The following is a 14188-nucleotide window of genomic DNA, read 5'->3' on the forward strand; positions in this document are numbered from 1 at the left end:
GGCGAGCGCGGGCCGGGGCCGGAGGGGCGGGGCCGCGCCGCGCGCTGGGAGTGCGGGGCTGTGAGGCGGGGAGGGGGGGGGGGAGCTGGGCCGCCGCCTCCCCACCCGTGGGCAGCGGCGTCCGGGGCGCGGCGCTCGGCTCCCTTCGGCCGTGCTCGGCTCCGCTCGGGCTCGGCAGGTAAGGCGGGGGCCGCGGCGCTGCCCTCACCTCCTCCCCTCCCTCCCTGGCCTCCCCCCCGCTCCTCCTTCCCGGCCCTGTGGTGCCGGAGCCCCCCCCCCCGCTCCCCTCAGGGCCCCGGGCCCAGCAAATGGCGCCCGCCTGCCCCGGGCCGCGCTGCTGCCGGCCTCGCCTCGCGCCCCAACGGCTGCTAACGGCTGCTAACGGCTGCCGGGCCCCGCGGCTGTCAGGGCTGGCTGCAGCCTTCCCCAACGAGCCGGCCCTCGCAGCCCCCTGCCGGCCCGGGGGGGTGCTCGGGCTCCGTGTCTGCTCCCTCCGCTGGGCTTGCTCCTGGGCACAAAGTTTCTCTGAAATAAAGTTAAAACGAAGCCGCTTTTCGCCCCTTTAGCCCCCCCACAAGCACCTGTCTCCTCAGGCGGCGGCTTCACCCCGCGGCTTTTTACTGCCCGCGTTAACCTAACCTCTTGTGTTTTCTGCTTTCAGTTGCAAGCTCTTTTTTCTTTAAAAAAAACAAACAAACAAAAAAAGAACAAAATCCTGCGTAGTGTTTTGAAGCTGATGTAGGTGAGTAAACAGCTGGAGCATCCTGTGGGGCCGGTACCTGGTGTAAAATACCGAGCAGGAGTGTGAGCTGTGTGGTGGGCGCAGGGGCAGGGTGTGCCCCGAGCTGTGCTCACTTGGGTAACTTAATATGGTCGGGGCTCAAGTGTGTCAGCTTGTGCTTCAACAGGGCTTTGGGTATGTTTAGCTGGCTGGGCTGGCATGCCGTTGAAAATACCTCCTTGGTATGGGGTGGCTAGGGCTGCATTTAGGGCCCTGGGGGAAGGAATCCAGGAAGGAGCCTGGAGCCTTGTGTAGTTTGTCTGGTACTGCTTCCAGTTTGAGGCGGCCTGGTCTGTACACTGAGCTCAGCTCTCAGTTGCTGAATACACCTCTAGCTTCAGTATGACATATAATTTAGAAATAAAACATCTTGTTCCACAGGAAATGTATAGATGAATGACATTTTTACTGTCATAGATCTGTCTACTGCATCTCAGATTTCAGGCTTTACCATAACGGTGCTCGTTGTATAGTTAAACTGACATGCTGGGTTGTCTTCAGCAAATGAGTGGGTTTAGTGGTTGCTCTTTGAAAGAAAGAGGCAATTTGAGAACTTCTGAAAATTTCTGAAATCCTGGGGGCTCTGTGTCTTTACTATCAGAGTGTCATGGCCTTTGGCACTCATTAAAGGACGTGGCACAATGTCTGTGGCTTAAGCACCAAGCCTCTTCAGAGGCCTGTGCTGTTTGGCCTGTCTGTGTGCTGATGGCTGCAGTCAACCAGGGTGACTTGCTTCATTCTCAATTAGAAGCTATATTTTGATGAAATTAGCTTAATAAACAAGCAAAAACAGTACCCAATTTCTTCATGAACTTGCTCAAAATGAATTTGGGGAAGAAAAAAATCTGTGGTAGTCTTTGGGAAGAGCTAAACTCAAGCAAAGCAATGAAATGACAAAAGCCTATTGGCAAAGCAGTAGGGTTTAACAGTCTATTTACTTGCCTCTTTTCTGCGAAGAGTAAATATTTTTACTTTTCTGGTCAAATAGTTGTCTGAGGAGCTGGTTCAAAGGGGAGGCAATAGGACTATTAATCATTAAGAAAGAGCCTGAATTGTTTCCTGTGGCAGCTAGTAAGTTATCTTGCCTTGAAGATTGGGGAGGTGTTTATAGTAAGAAGCATTCCTTCTGCATAAGAAAGCTTGTTGGGGGGGGGAGGGAGGAGAGTGTGAAGATGTGACTGTGCAGTACTGTGGTTATTAGTATAATAGTTTGGAATTAGCAAGTTAATAAGCGATAGTAGTTATGAAATACATGCTTAGATTTGGGATCTTGCCTTGGATTTAGCCACTCTTTTGTCCTTTAGCATTTTGTGTTACTTTTGAATTAAATATAAACTTCTGGTAACAAATTATTAATTTGAGGCAGCCTTGAATTTAATGTCTGACTAGCAACTGAAGTGAAACAAAACTCAATCTGACAGTACTGTGTTGTTCGTAGATCTAGGAGTATCTTTAGTTTCCCAGGTCAGAGTATTGTCACAGCGGTGTTATCTTTGATTCCAATTACACGACTAGATGCGTTAGGAATTTGTTTCCCAATAATTAGATGGATTTGTTGGAGTCAGTGTTCTTTGTAAGCGGATCAAATAAAGATTTAGCTAATTCTAGTAACTTCTTTTGCTATTACTCTGCAGAGTGGCTGCTTCCCTGTATCACAGTAGTATTTGCATACCATCATTCTTTTCTCAACCTGAAACCAAGAAGAGATTAATGAAGTCTGTTCTCTGCAGAGTAGATGCATGCAGTGTATACAACAGTGGTTCAACCTTCCCCCTTCTCTAGATACCGTAGACTTGTGCTAACGTTGGCAAATCTGTGATTGTGCAGTTTTTCATAACAAACAAGGGATTATGACTTCAATTTTAGCCATCCTTTGCCAGCTGACTTATTAGAAACACTTCAGCTTCCTAGGCCTGGTTTCAGATATTTAATAATAATAATTTAACCAAGAATACCAGGTGTAAAATGGGAGAAAGGACCTCAAATCTAAACAAAGTATACCAGTTGTTGATGTTACCTTCAAGGTGCCCCACTAGTGTTGTATGGTTTTAGTCTGATGTATTTGGAGCCCTACTTTGAAGATGTTTGTGTTTTAGTAATTAAAAGACAAGTTCAGTGCCCAAGAGTGTTTTAACATTGCTTTACATTCTTGTACTTGCCCTTCGTCTGCCATAACCTTCTCTGCTCCCTTTTTCTGTTTTTAGCTGCTCTGCCCTACATTGGCTCATGCCTGCATCTCTTCCACCAAATGACTATTCCAGTTGTTCCATCTCTCCCTGTCCTTTACCCCTTACTGTTCAGCAAATCTTCTAATCTCTCTTCCGTTCTATACTTTTTGAAGTAGAGGAGAATTAGCACTGAGGGCTTCCATTTAATTCTGAGATCTGCTACCAGGCCAGAGCAGCAGGCCTGTGAGCTGCAGGGAGAATTCCACCTGCCTTTGCAGCCCTGGGCTGAAGCATGCTGAGATGTGAGTGACTTGGCTTCAGGTCAGCTTTATCTCCAGTGAGTATAAGCAAACAGGTGCTTGCGAGCTCTGAAGCAGGCTGCATCCAGGTAGTACAACATAAGCAAAAGGAATATTTCTGAGACTGCAACTGCTGATGTCCCGTTAAGAATCAATATGTAATGTAACTTAGATCTTTTTTATTTTTCAGAAAGATTCTTGAGCTTGATGTTAAAGGCTGTTAAATGTTAGGGGATGACAGATGAGTATCTACTTGCTGTCTTATTTTATTCTGCATGCTACCGATTTCTCTGAAGGAGGTGGCTCAGCTGTCATGGAAGTAATTGAACGGCAGTGCTTGAGCCACCAGACTTCTCAGGCAGTGTGTTAACGTAGGCCAAAATTGTCTTTGTAGCTGAGCATGGACTGTGAATTGTATTGGCTCTGATAAGCTGCTTTGTGGTCATTTCTGCTAAGAGTGTCAGCTACCTGCACCAAACGGGGGAGTGTTTCTCTGGGTCTCCTGTGCCAGCAGGTGGCTTCTAGTCTTTTGTGTTGATTGATTTTTAGATTTTTTTTTCTTGTGTATTTTTATATCTGTTTGGATCTCATAGACAATGATGGAGTTATGTAACTTAATAAAACTGAGTCACTTCCAAATGCTGCCTATATCTCTAAAATAGGGAATCTTCTGTCTTTAATGTTTTACAGTACTACTGACCAAAGTTTTCGTGCGCTATTATTTTAATGGAGTGGGAAAAGGATATGTAATATGTGGCTTTGTTTCATTTGAACCTGTATTAACTGCCCAGTGTCTCCTGTGTGCCGGCTTTTACTCCAGCTGACTGTACAATGATAAATTAAGGGGATATGAGTTACCTCAGGGGGAGGCAGTGGCAACCAAGAGTGAGGTGCAGGCTGTTTCCTGCCCCTGCCAGGCTTTCTTGGGGAGTGGATTAATTCTCTTTGGGACCACTCTTAAAGATATTTGCTTATCTTTAAATAAAGATAAAGCTTAGATGTAGCTACGTAACTTCAAGTACTGAGAGAAGGAGCTTCCAGATTTAAAAATATTCTAAAAGTATTCCTAAAGAGGGCTTCTGAAAGACCTAGTTTTGGGACCTGCCTGTAAGGTGATTCAAATTTGGTGTTTTAGTGCCTGCAGTTATTCTGTGTATGTGCATGTGAACTCTGCCCCGTTGCCCAGGTCAGCAGGGAGGATGGTAAACAGTATTTGTCCCCGTACTGACGCCAGGGGTACAGCACTAGTGACGGGCCTTCTGCTGGACTTTGTGCTGCATGGAATACCTAAGCCCTTCCGTCCTTCATCACCACATCCCCAGCCCCGCTCAGCAGCAGGCTTACACCTTGCCTAGTCTTCTCTTCCTTTTGCTGCTGCTGCACCTGCAGAAGCCCTTCTTGTACTACATGTTCCTCACCAGATTTGACTCCAGGTGGGCTTTGGCTTCCCTAACCTTGTCCCTGCATACTCGAACAGCATTTTGCTTCCTGCTGTTTCTATCTTGTCAGGAGCACCTGGTTTGTTTATGCAGGTCTCCTGCCACCCTTGCTGCATTTGCGCGTCCTGCCTGTAGAGATGGACCACTCCTGGGCACAGAGGAAGTGATCCTACAAAGTCTTACCTGTTTACTGTTATTAAAAATAGAGCAGTAACAGTATAGCTTTGTATCCTTCTGTTCTCGAGCTATTTCTCTTGGAAGAGGTGCAAGTAGTAAGCTGATAGAGCCTATTTCATGAAACCAAGAACAGGTGCCTGAGTTAGCAAACAGTTACCTCTTTGCATCAAATCTCTGACTCCAGGAAGCTAAGAAAGGTTTGTTGGAGAATTTGATGCTACATGTTTCTGAAGTGCAACAGACTGTAACTTACCATTTTGGAAACTATTGTTGCGAAGTAAGAGTTCTGTTTAGGCATATGGGTGGCTCTGATACTTTTTAAATCTGTACAGACAGCATTTCAGTGCTCACATCAAAATGGTTCTGGTTTACTGCATTGATAGTCACCACACCTTATTCTGTTTTTAAAATTGCTTTTCTATCTGGGATAAAATGAATTGTCACCAATATATTCTTCTATTGACTATTGACAGAATGAAATAGAGATTGTTATCAATGTTTACAAATCTGGGCTTCTTAATTCTTTAAAACCGGTGATAAAATGCTCACATCTTCTAATCTTTGCTAGTGCCCTGCACCACCTATTTACAGGTTAACTTACTCAGTTCTGCCATTCAACCCTTGATATAAAAGTAATTCTTTAATACATCTGCATAGATTTTCTTGTTGAACATATTAGGAAATAGCTGTTGTTGTGTATTTAAAAGTCTGTGGCCTATTTGTCCTGTTCAGTTTTTAGTTCTCATATATGACACTGAATTTTCAAAATTAGCTCTCAGCCTGTCTGGGTCAGTACTCCATAGCCTTGCACAAGCTGTGTCATTGGGCTGGGCTGTGAGCTTCCAGGTGGCATGGCTAGAGCTACTAGGATCAGGAACTTGATGAGAGTGATACATTTCAACTGTCCTTGTGATATTCCATCACTGCCATCTCTAAACCAGCAGCATTTTTATAACTCCTGCTGCTCACCATGAAGGATAATACTGTCTGGGTTTTGATATTTGTGGTATTAATGTTTGGAGGCTGTCATACATGTATTTATGATCTTGCAGCTGGATAATCTTTCTGTGGAAGCTGCCTTCTCCAAATAGTGCGTCTCAGAAGGAAGCTCAGCTATGTATGGATGAATTCCATTCTTCAAGGACCTATGCTTGCTGGAGTATTATTTTTAGACTTGCGGAAAGTAGCTTGGGTTGGCTGGTGAAGAATGGAGAATGGCTGTCTGCTTTGGATGACCAGCAGAAACATTTAATCTTCCACTTTGCTATGCACAGTTGCATCGACAGCATATTAATATATTAACTCTCCTTGAAATAGAGAAGGATCCATTCCCTCTGGAGCTTGCTGCACCTGATTCTGTCAGTCAGGAGCAAATGGAACTGGTATTGCCAGACTGATTGGAGAGGTTTTGTATGCTGACTCAGTGAAGAAGCTGATACAATCCCTGTAAGGTTTAGCTGCAGAAAATGACCGTTGGGTTGTCATGTGGTAGTCAGATCCAGATTGGTATCTGCTCTCTGCTCCTCTTTCTAAAAGTCAGTGTTCAAACAGTAACTTCTCACTTTGTGCCCAGATGATGCTTGGGAATAACAGTGAGGTTTGTAAAATTGCAAGCTTTCTGTATCTAACTGCTCTATTGAAAAGTAAAAAAATCAGTCCTGCTTTCAAGACAATGATGGATAATGTTGCAATTCTCTTTTGTCATTGTAGGATTCCTGGCTTGTACAACCTGTTTCTCTGGCTTATTAGATCTTTGATTCAGTGTCTCAATAGAAGAAATTGCCCAACTCTACTTTGAGTGTGGGCATTTGGAAGGCTGAACTGAAACAATAGCCTAATGTGATAATTGCTTGCTTTATTTTGCAGTGTTTTTATAATTGGTCTCTGGAAGTAGGTTGGAGGCAGGAATGTGAGGTTTTTTATAATGATATAAGTAGCCAAAGACTTACTCTGCAAACTCTAGTAACTAAACTGCTGTCATAGTCTAAAAGACAGTGAGTGTATGCCTACTTGAGGGTGGGAGGTTACTGTAGTGGTGCAACTTCAGTTTGTTCCACTGGAACTTTCTCTTCCAGAAAGTTCGGAAATGTCAGATCAGATAAATAACACAAACATGACTTGAACACTTTTGCACACTTCTGCTCTGACAATGTGTGACACCTTATCCGAGAGCACAGGGCACGAGCAGTCTAGCTTTGGAAAGTACTGCTGCTCTCAGAATGCATTTTTCTCCGGTGGATAGAGAAAACAGTATTTCCTAGAGCAAGCTGTCGGGAGTGGCTCCTGTATGAACATAGTGTTGGCACCAGTTCTGCCCTTTGTGCTGTTAGAGGAAGAATTCCTTGGTCACTTCCAGAGTGGATGTCATTTCTGTCTAGTGTCTTGCCAGACTAGTAGGTAAGTGCTGCTGGTGGAAGCAGCGAACCCTCTGGTACAAGAACTGGGAAGCTGAACATTAGCACTAGCGCCCCTCTCATCAGGAGTCATGCTGCTGCTTTTTTTCCTCTTGTTCTTCATCTTACACTAGAGAAGGAATACATTTTCATTCTAGGTTGACGGAGCTAAACTTCATCTTGCAAGTGTTTCAGATGTGGCTTGCTGGGTAATGCAATTCCAGTTCCAGGTCCTTTCCTGGATGCACAGAAATGTTCCTGGTATGTGAGATCAGGCTCTAGCTATGGCAGCAGGACTGGAAGCTCGTTCCTGAGCTGTGGCTCCTTGCTGTGACCCATGCAGGTCTGAGATGAGATTAAAAGGTGCTGAAGCTCCAGAGGCCTGCAGTGGTTGTAGGTCCAGAACACAGGCATCTGTAGGTAGGATACCTATATGCTCTGTGCAGGAATGAGAAACTCCCAGGAAAACAGGAACGTGGCTAGTGGGAAGTAACACTGAAGAGTCAATTTGCAGGGGTTGACAGTAAGAGATGCCCAGGCTCCCTAGAGATTTGCAGGGGGACTACAGTTGGTTGCAGTTCCTTATCTGAACACTTTGGGATGTTGCATGTAGGGTCTAATCAGCCCTGTTCTGGGTTTTTTTAGGGTCTAATCAGCCCTGTTCTGGGTTTTTTGTATGGATGCCCTGAGAGGGAGGGGAGGGTCAGTGACATGGCTGATAGTTTGTGTGAATGTAAGACAAGGTAGGGGAACAGATTTCTAGCAGGCAGGTTACATTAGTATGCTGTACTGATACAGTTCTCCTGTGGAGAGGTGGTGCTCAAGCTTTCTCCTTTAATACAGAGAAGAGAGCTTTCTTCAGAAAGTGATGTGTGGCCTTCAAGGGAGCAATGTGTTTACTCTGTCTGCCAAAATAAATGTTTAAACTATTTTTGCATTGGTCTGTGTTGTCACTTATATTTTTGTGTGTCTTTACAAAAACCCAAACAACGACAACAAAAGCCATGCTATCAAGCAATTGGTACTACAACTATCCTTGTTTTGAATTGGGAGGATTAACATTTCTGAGCAGCTGGCAGCTGTTTACAGCACCTTGTTTGATAAAGTAATAACGTACAGTGACCACATCTGAAAACTCAGGAGTGAGGCCAAGTACACTTAATGCTGGTGCATCTTTCTTATGCCTGATAGCCCAGTAAATGCCTGTGTTGAAAGCTTTATTTCAAACCACTGTGGTGTTGCTAGGTTGAATTGACTTGGAGACTTTAAGGGTTCAAGTTGCCAACTATGAATGCCAGAAGATAAAAAGAGGCTTAGATGAACCTGCTCCTTCACTTTTAAGGTCTAGGATAACTTCCAGTATTTCAGCTGAAATTTCTAGTCTTGTCTTTTAGATTAGTCATGATTTTCCACACTAAATGGGTAGTAGACTTAAGGCAAGTGGGTTTGGAAGGCTTTCCAACTGCTATTAAACCATAAACTGCATCACTTACCAGGCATTTGTAGCAAAAGCTTCTCTTTGAAGTCCATATGTACATATTTGTAAAGTGCATGGCACTGAAGTGCTGTGGAAGTTCCTTTCTTAACTCTCACAACAGCGTTCCTTAGGGAATTAGAATGCTAAATGCTTGGTCTGCCATGGGTGTTCCCAAGGACACAAATTATCGTATCTTCAAGTGTAGTTGCAACTTGGCTTGAGGGTTGCCAAATCTTCAGTGAAGGTTTTCCAGTTGAAGTAAAAAAAAATCATTAGCCTGTGCTACCAGGCAAGCCTGTAATTATTTCAGGGGGGAAGTGTTTCCTTTGGGCTATTCAGTGCTCTGGAAGTGCTGTGTTTGTCACCTGCATTGCAATAAAAAAACGTTGATTTTTTGTGACTGGCTGATGCCATTTCCTGCCAGCAGCAGGAGAGCAGCCAGATGTACTCTGGGTGTGAAGAAGTGCAGCAGGCCTTTGTGGAGGTGGAGCACTGTTCCAAATGCTTTTCCTCTACTATAACTCCATCCTCTTCCAAAATGGCCTCTGGTGTTTTTCAGAATCATACAAGGTGTGTGAGATCACCTAACAGCAAGCACTGTGCCTGGCATTGATATTCTCCCATGTCCTAGAGAGGGTAAGAAATGGCACGAAAATACCTGCTGGATTTTCCATACCATGAACTTGTTCACTCAAGCTTGCGCTGTAGCTCCTGGCTGAAGCCTGGAAGTCCTGTGCATTGGGTATGCATTGAATATACACTTCCCTGTCCATTTGGATGTGTTTTGGGTTTTTTATGGTCTGATAGCAATCCTAAGCACTGCCAGCAGTTCTGTCTTTGAGCACACCTTTCATGAGTTAATCTGCTTTGGAGAGAAGCTTGATGAGACAGGTGTGCCTCACTGTTACCTAGAGGAAAATACAGCAGTTATTTTGAAACTGCCTAGATTGTGTTCTTTAAGGAAAGGGTATTCCAGGAAACAGCATAAAACAATCCGAATTCAGATGCTAATAACTTCATGCACACAGGGGAGTGTCAACTCAGTGTCCAAATAGAGGTCCTTAAACACTGTCATTCTTGCAGTGATGCTGAAACATTCAGCCAATTGAAGATGTTACAGGACGTGGATGTATGTATAATGAAACTCATTCTGAAGACAGGAATTGCATGTGCTGCAGTGTAATGTAAGACAGGTCTGAAAGCTTGTACTAACTTGTTTTACGCTGTGGTTATCACCTTTCCTTCCTACTTTCCGTTAGAGAGATTTGCAAGCTCTTTTATCACAGTGTAAGATTTTAAGGAACACGTGTGAGTAGGAAGCACGCATCCTTTGTGAATGAAAGGGAGATGGTATCTTTGTACTGTTACATCTGTATCGCCTTCCTGCTTGGGTGAGAAACTTCAGTGCCTGGATTAGTTCCATTAGAAGGGCCCAGAGCTGTGGCGAGTGCTTCAGAGCATCTGCTGCCTCTGCTCCCACTGGGGATGTGGTCGTCTCTGATGGTCCAACCTAAATGTCTGAAAGGAGCAGCCTAGCATGCAATAGTAAGTTGTACTGGAGTTGCACTGTGTGTAGAAAGCAGAGGGTAGACAAAGGTGTTAAAACAAAAAATAAACTGATATTTCTATGCTGCATAGAAATAATCAAGGGCCCTATTGCTGCTAAGTTGCTTGAGGGCATTCCACTTAGGAGGAATTATTGTTGCAATTAAATGGCAGTCCTTGGCATTAAGCATCTTCAGCTTTAAATCTCTTCCTTGGAGACAGTCCAGTTAATTGGAATATATGTTGTTGCTTAGTTTTCTATTATTCATATGTCATTAACTATAAAGCAATTAAAGGACTTAAAAAAAAAAAAATAAAAATAAAAAAATCTATACAGTCATACCCAAGAACTTTTTTTACTGTTCAGCCAGACTCAGTTTCTTCTTCTATAGCTCCTATGTGAAACAGACAGTAATGTATAGTGACATATATCCAGTAAACATCCAGTCTTCCCTGTGTATCCTAAAAAATTTGTGGATAATATCAAAAATGTTTGTTTTCCATGCACAATTTCTATAAAGGAAGTAACATGTGGAGGAATGGGTTAAGTTCTTGTTAGGTGAAATTCTGTTATTTCAAAGAGGTGTTGTCTCTTGGTCATTAGGATCATTCTGAGTGACCAAAAAGCAGTTGCATTGAGACATGACCCATGTGAAATATAAATTTGGGCTCCAAAAGCAATTGCTATTAAAATGTATGTTTAGATACCATTGTTGTATACTCTTCAGTTGCATCCAAAGCTCTGTCAAAATTTCAAAGCTTATCAGCTGTCTCAACCAGGGGCAGAACTGGTTTTAATTGTTTGCTTTGTGGCAAGGAAACGAGCGATACAGGCTGATACAGATTGTTTGATTGCACCTCTATTGCCATGGTGTTTTTAACTTCATGCCTTCATGGTAATCAGCAACAACTGCTTTTTTTTTTTTTTTTTTTTTTGCTACTGTCACTTAATCCAATGGTGAGTAAAATACAAAAAAAAAGTGATAAAAGACCAAGGTTGTTTGACCAAGCCATCAGTGATATTAAGGTTTACAGAAAGTAGTTTTAGTGACTATCCTGTATTTACCCAGTGGAGTAAGTGCACTTACTGGTTGAGCTGTCTGATATGACACACACTACAGTGACTTCTTGAGCATTGTTGTGCTGCAATGGGAAGTAGAACAGGTTGTTAAACCATCACAGGAGCTGTGTTGGCAATTTATGGAATTTCTGGATTTATGGGACTTTAGAAAAATCTGTTTAAACACAGTCAAAAGTAGCACATGTCTTAGCATACCTCCATTTTAAATTAAACAGGGTAGTGTGTTATTTCCTGATAAACATGTACAGGCTAGTACCTTTACCTAATAAAATCAGTGTACCTTAATGACTCTGGCATATCTATGACAATAGAGATTTGGGGCAATAGTAACATTCTTGGTTTTGGTTTTGCTGTACGTTTTGGAGAATTTTCTTCTGTGAACATTAGCTGTTGTCAAGAGGTACCCTCCTAATCTCATTCTCTTTGTGGATCAATCCTTTATAAAGTTTATAAGGGGTTGCTTTTGGGATTGCATAGCGATAGTAAAAAGATCCTCGAGCACAGAGCATGTGAGAGGGTTTTCATAAATGATCAAGAAGTATTGTACATCAGGGTTTTTGAAATATAAGTCAGCCATGTGACTGTCTTATGCCTTAGAAAACAGCCCAGCTGTAAAATGAAGTAAAACCAGTATCAAACAGTATCTTGCATGAAAAACAGATGCTCTGCATGAACTGGATTTTTTTCTGAATAAGTACAAAAGCAACAGTGTTCTCTCACATTATTTTTTTTTTTATGTACTCAGTTGATGTTAACTGTTCTTAAAATAGTGACAAATTCATTTGCTGTAACTGTACTTAAACTCATCCTCTAGGAAGAGAAATAACACCTTAATTTGAAAGCATTAAGGATAGAGGCATATCTTTCAAATGATTTGTTTGCCACTAAGTTCTTTTCATTAGTGGAAACTTGAGATAAATTTTCAGTGTTGGTCTGATATTTCTTCTTTTCTGTTTTGGTTTTGCTTGTTAAGTGTTTTTACTCGTTTTCCTATTTTATTTTTATTTGGTTACATTCGGTCCCAATACAAATGGGTCATGGCTAAATCAGGTCTTCAAAGGAAGATAAAACTGAAATTCTGTATGAAATAGGAGAAGCTGGCTTGGGTAATTTCACAACCTCACGGAGAAGGGAAGCTTGCTAAATTGCAGCTTAGACCACAAGAAGCTGGGTGAACGCACTGGAGAAAAATCCCTCTTTGTTGTGCTTTCCTTGGAGCTCCATAAGTACATGCTCTTGGTGGCTGTTGTGGTTGTTCTTACCGGGGTAAAAGACAGTGTCACTCTGGCCTGGCAGAAAAAGTAAAAATGACAAAGATAAGGATGAAAATAAGAGTGTAAAAAAGAGGCAGAGCAACTTCTGTTTTTACTGTTCCCCCAGGGGATGGTGGATGCTGTTCAACACTGTTCTTGATAGAGGCAGGAAGGTGGTAGATGTGGCAACTGGTGTTTCATCAAGCCGTTGCCTCTATCTGGTAGATAGCTTGCTAGAAGAGAAGACTGAGGAAGAAGCCCTCTGATTTTATGGAGTGTTGAATCTGGGAATCTGGGGACCAGGCACTAGAAGAGGAGGGAGGAATGACGAGCAGAATCTCGTGGAACTGGAAGAAAACTGCTCTGTGGTGTAACCACTACGTGTGTGTGCCAGGGTCTGCCTCTTACTGCAGAACATACATGTTTAGAGCTGTGCTCTGCTGCTGGAGACAGCATGCTTGATGTGATCAGATGAAAAATCTAAGCATGGCAATCCCCCCCTATTTTATATAGGGAGAGCTTACAGTGTCTTTACCTGCAGGAAGGAATCACATTTGAGGCTATGTGACAATACAGCATAAAGATTTATTAGGACTGATTAGAAGCAACACAGTCCACACTGAGTCCTTCTGGGACAGGAGAAGAACCCCAGGGCACTCTGTATTTGGGCTGTGCCTTGGATTGACTCAGAGTACAGTATCTAGCCATGAGTGCATCAAAGCTCTTGTAATGAAATATTGCAGGCCATGGCCAAGGGAATTCTTGGGAAGCATAAATTTATACTGTATTCTAAGCGGAATGCAATCTTAAGTGGCATTTCTACCATCAATCTTTTTAGTGTTTTTTTGTAAGCTATTTTTGTTAGTGTTGTCATCAGCACTATGGTAATATTTGAGATTCCCTTTTAAAAATGGGAGGGGATAAGGCTGCCTTGCTATTAGCACTTTCTAATCACAGGAGGTCTTGCTTCCTGAAGAGCTTACAACTTAAATGAGAGGACAGAAGCATGTTGGAGGAAGTGTATACAGAGTGAATGGTACTGTATTTCACAGAGCTTTCGAGGCAGCTTTATAGAGGAAATGGAAGAAAAAAGAAAGGGCAGTGGTGGGAGGGAAGTAATAGCAAGAAGAGAAGTGATGGAGTACAGCAAAGATGAGAGATTGAGAGCTGGGGGAAAAGGGACTGAAACTGTAACAGTCATTTATTTAGTGGGAACAACATCTAGATTAATACCTTGGGAGCGATGAGAGTGTTAATGTGGTTTCCAAGTGACATGATGTAGGTGGTTTTCACAAGCAAACGTAGTGTTCATTGTAAGTGTATAAACTGAATTTTTCTTAAAGATCACAGACATATCTTCCTCCACCCACACTGTTCTTACACTTCTTGATTTTGTGCTTTCTATTCGCTCTGAAATGTGTTTATCTCTTTACCAGCAGTCAGAGATTCACGTTCAGAAAAGAACTTCAGCAGTGGAAGCAAAAGACCAAATTGCCATTAAATCTGGTCAAATTAAATGTAAAATTGTGTTCTCCTCCATACACGTTGGAGACCTCATACCAATTGCCTATAAGC

General features: G+C 42.8%; 1 protein-coding gene across 1 annotated transcript in view; it reads left to right on the plus strand.

Annotated features, from left to right (window-relative positions):
* Window positions 1-85: 85 nt before the first annotated feature.
* Window positions 86-14188, plus strand: part of SETD3 (SET domain containing 3, actin N3(tau)-histidine methyltransferase) — a 58005-nt gene continuing 43902 nt past the window's right edge. Inside the window, exons 1-2 of the mRNA XM_082760456.1 lie at window positions 86-178; window positions 662-742. The gene's annotated coding sequence lies outside the window, so the exon portion shown is untranslated. The remainder of the gene's footprint in view (window positions 179-661; window positions 743-14188) is intronic.

This window comes from Aythya marila, assembly GCF_965140915.1.
Source record: "Aythya marila genome assembly, chromosome: 5".
Lineage (NCBI taxonomy): Eukaryota > Metazoa > Chordata > Aves > Anseriformes > Anatidae > Aythya > Aythya marila.